General features: G+C 46.7%; 1 protein-coding gene across 1 annotated transcript in view; it reads right to left on the reverse strand.

Moving 5' to 3' along the window:
* Positions 1 to 713: 713 nt before the first annotated feature.
* LOC132989598 (zinc finger CCCH domain-containing protein 13-like) overlaps positions 714 to 5,000 on the reverse strand; it is a 9,766-nt gene continuing 5,479 nt past the window's right edge. Inside the window, exon 3 of the mRNA XM_061057302.1 lies at positions 714 to 977. The gene's annotated coding sequence lies outside the window, so the exon portion shown is untranslated. The remainder of the gene's footprint in view (positions 978 to 5,000) is intronic.

A 5,000-nucleotide genomic window follows, 5' to 3' on the forward strand; every position in this document is an offset into this window, starting at 1 on the left:
ACACACACACACACACACACACACACACACAGACACACACAGACACACACACACAGACACACACAGACACACACACACACACACAGACACACACACACACACACAGACACAGACACACACACACACACACACACAGACACACACACAGACACACACAGACACACACACAGACACACACACACACACACACAGACACACACAGACACACACAGACACAGACACACACACACACACACACACAGACACACACACACACACACACAGACACACACACACACACACACAGACACACACAGACACACACAGACACAGACACACACACACACACACACAGACACACACACACACACACACAGACACACACACACACACACACAGACACACACAGACACACACAGACACACACACACACACACACACACACAGACACACACAGACACACACACACACACACAGACACACACACAGACACACACAGACACACACACACACACACACAGACACACACAGACACACACAGACACACACACACACACACACACACACACACACACACACACAGACACACACACACACACAGACACACACACAGACACACACAGACACACACACACACACACACACAGACACACACAGACACACACAGACACACACACACACACACACACACACAGACACACACAGACACACACACACACACAGACACACACACAGACACACACAGACACACACACACACACACACACACACACACACACACACAGACACACACAGACACACACACACACACACACACACACACACACACATATTAAAGTCATGGCTCCTAAACTTAAGTGATTAATAAATTGTGTTTTTTTTCTCGTACATGGGAGGATGTCTTTGTATCGGTTCTTCTTGATGTTTTCCTTCAGAGCGCCGACCTCCACGGTCAGACCCTGATCTCTTTTGGACGCAGCCGTCTTTGAACGCACCATCTGTCAGAGACCAACATGAAGGAAATCATTATCTCGTTTATTTATTTATGATTAAAAAAATACAACAATTAGAGTCAAACAGGAAGTAGAAAAAGATCACAGGAACAACTTCTAAAAAAAACAAACGAATGTGTTGTTAAGAAAGAGGAAACTCAAAGTGTAAACTTGAAATGTTTGAGTTGTTACAGCAGGAAGCTGAACGAGGAATCAGGAAAATTGAAACGCATGAGCTGTGATGCTTTCAGGGACAGCTGGGAAACTTCAGCTCTATCTTTTTGGAATGGAATATCTCAGATTTACGACCAAATACCTGAAGACGTCATCGCTTCCTTGCAGTGTTTTAGCGGCTAAGATGCTACATCATCGCCTGCTAACCCCTCACCCCTCACCCCACCCAGCCCCCAGGAGGTCTGCTCCAGATATTCTCCTGATCTGGTTGTTCACACATGCACCCACAGCTGGAGACGATCCCTGTCAGACAGGAGGGGGGGGGGGGGGGGGGGGGTCTCCTGCAGTAAGATGGGATGTAAAAAAGTGACTCTACAATGAGAATATGTGTCTTTGTATCAACGCTGCATGTAGCTGAAGAGAATCTCAAAGTGACCTAAAGAGAGGAGAAGAACAAACTGGAGAACAGGAAACATGCAGCAGCAGGTTGATTAGAGCATGGAGATGGTAGAGGTGGCGTGCAGACAGTCTATGGTCGTGCAGCGATCACAGGGAATAAAGGTCACCACCCCCTCCCACTGGCCCCTCCCACTGGCCCCTCCCACTGGCTCCAGGTGAATTCTCCTGATTATATCCTGCTGTGTTCTCACATCAGATCACTCTGACTTTCTGCAGAATAAACACGAGGAGGCTGAAGAGAGAAACATTCAGATGTTTGAGTGATCACATGACCCTCAGAGTGATCACATGACGCTCAGAGTGACACATGACCCTCAGAGTGATCACGTGACGCTCAGAGTGATCACGTGACCCTCAGAGTGATCACGTGACCCTCAGAGTGATCACATGACCCTCAGAGTGATCACATGACCCTCAGAGTGGAGACATCAGGACCTTTTTTAGGAGTTTTCTGCAGGTGTTCACATTTAGAAATGTTCTTCTTTCTTTCTTTTTGTGTGTACTTGTTTTGTCTCTTCTGTCCTCCCTCTCTATGTCTTGTATGTTTTGTTCAGACCAATCAGAGATCTTTGGTTGGTGCCCAAGTTCACCAAACTCTATCCCTGGATTTTGTTGCTTTATGAAGCACATGTGTTTTTATGTTCATATTTACAGCTCACCACCAATCAAAAACGCCAAAGACCCACAGTTATGTTTTTCTACTGAGCATCAAAGTGTTTCAGTCTGCAGCTGAAGCTTCAGATACATTCAAATCACATCCTCATTTTCACACACGCACGCGTCCTGCTTCCTGTTTCACACTCTGGTGACAGAAGCTGCCCGTCAGTAACGCCGATCAGCTGTTAGTGGGAAGATGTTCATTTCAGCTGCTGTCTCTTTAGGGCCCCCCCTCCCCCCTCCCCCCACTCCCCCCACTCCCCCCACGTGCTGCCCACTCTCCTCTGATTGGCCGGCTCTGTTTGCAGTCGCAGATAAATGTGAGTGATGCTGCATTCATGTGGTGTCAGACAAATCGTAAAAACGAGTTTCCGAGTTGTAACATGCACGCGAACAACGACTCGGAAACTCAGAAAAGAACGAGGTGCCCGACTCCCCGACAGGACGTCAGAATCGTCATCAACATGGGGGGCAAAATATGTTTTATTAATGTGAAGATACTTTTTTTATTAAATCAGCTTTTTGCTTAAATGTCGACAGAAAACGCCAACAACTGTGCCGAGGTTTAGTATGGTTTGTATTTAAATATGAATCATCAGAATAGATCTCTAACTTTAAATCTCCAAAGAGACAGAACTGTGATGATCGAGACAGTTCTTCTTCTTCTGTTTGGCTTTAATGCGTTTGGTCAAATTACCGCCACCTACTGGATAACAAGAGGTATGTAGTGATATCGACGACATCAGAAATCCTCCTGGCAGCGTCCAACTCCTTCTGATTTACTCTTTATTATATCTGCAGGTTATGACCAACGACAGGAATGTTAGAAAACGTTTTAGTGTCCATGCAAATATTTTGGTCTGCTCAAGAGTTTTACTTGTTTCCTTTCCTTGGGGCGTACACTTTACAACTTCCTCGATTCTTTCCTTTTTTTGGCTCCCTCTGCGTGTGTTACTCCTCTTCCAGTTCTAATCATCTCCACTTTTCCTTCTTTGATTCATGAAGTGCTTCCCCTCGCAGCCTGATCTGTTTATGGATCTGTGCTTGGACATTTGTTGACTTATTTCAGGGTGTTTTGTTCTGGTTGGTACGGACTCCCTGTTTGTTTGTTTTTCTTTCAGAGGCTCTCCACACACACACACACACACACACACACACACACACACACACACACACACACACACACACACACACACACACACACACACAATCCTCGTCACTGATTACCTGCTGCTGCATTCAAGTGCTCCTCGGAAAACTGGGGCCATCAGATTAATGTGTGTGTGTGTGTCAGAGAGACAGGTGCCTCAGGTGTGTCTCTGCTGTGAGTCATTCCAGGAACGATAACAAGCAGGTTAATAACCAACCTGTGTGTGTGTGTGTGTGTGTGTGTGTGTGTGTCTGTGTGTGTGTGTGTGTGTCTGTGTGTGTGTGTGTGTGTGTGTGTGTGTCTCTGCTGTGAGTCATTCCAGGAACGATAACAAGCAGGTTAATAACCAACCTGTGTGTGTGTGTGTGTGTGTGTGTGTGTGTGTGTGTGTGTCTGTGTGTGTGTGTGTGTGTCTCTGTGTGTGTCTGTGTGTGTGTGTGTGTCTGTGTGTGTGTGTGTGTGTGTCTGTGTGTGTGTGTGTGTGTGTGTGTGTGTGTCTCTGTGTGTATGTGTGTGTCTGTGTGTCTGTGTGTCTGTGTGTGTGAGAGAGAGACAGAGAGACATTGAGGAAGCAGTAGCAAACAACCGACCTGTGGACTCAATTTAAAACACACACACACACACACACACACAGACACACACACACACACACACACACAGACACACACACACACACACACACACACAGACACACACACACACACACACACACACACACACACACACACACACACACAGACACACACACACACACACACACACACACACACACACACACACAGACACACACACACACACACACACACACACACACACACACACACAGACACACACACACACACACAGACACACACACACACACAGACACACACACACACACACAGACACACACACACACACACACACACACACACACACACACACACACAGACACACAGACACACACACACACAGACACACACAGACACACACACAGACACACACACACACACACACACACACACACACACACACACACACACACACACACACAGTGCCTGTCGTGCCTCTGAAACACGACACTCGGTTTGAAACAGGAAATGAGAAGTGATGTAGAACAGTTCACGCAGAGCAGCGAGGAGAAAAAGGTGACGAATGTGATCAGAAATAAAAATGAAGCTCCGCTCTGAGAGCTTCACAGGATTTAAATTTACAAGCAGACATGCGGTGTGTAAGAGACAAACGGTCAAAGTGATGACCAGTCGAACATTCGTTCATTAAAGGGTCACTTCAACAACAAAGAAGGAACGGCGTCCATGTTACTCCCAAACTCTTTAAGCCTCTTTCGAAGTCGATCTGTGGTCGCGACTCTTTAACTAATGTTTTCAGAAACTTTAAATAAAGACCGACAGATGCTTTCACGACCCCGCTGATGTCCTGGCTCTCGCTGCCTATCGGTCTACACGGCTGAGTCGTGAGGGTCAAGAGGAGCCGTGTGCAGTGGTGGTTCTAGACCACTTTTACTGAGGGGGCCAAACTGGGGCCAGTTGTTTTGTCAGAGGGGAACATTAAACCCAGGTGAAAAATAGACAAAGATGATCGCTTCAAAA

Source organism: Labrus mixtus, chromosome 15 (assembly GCF_963584025.1).
Source record: "Labrus mixtus chromosome 15, fLabMix1.1, whole genome shotgun sequence".
Taxonomy (NCBI): Eukaryota; Metazoa; Chordata; class Actinopteri; order Labriformes; family Labridae; genus Labrus; species Labrus mixtus.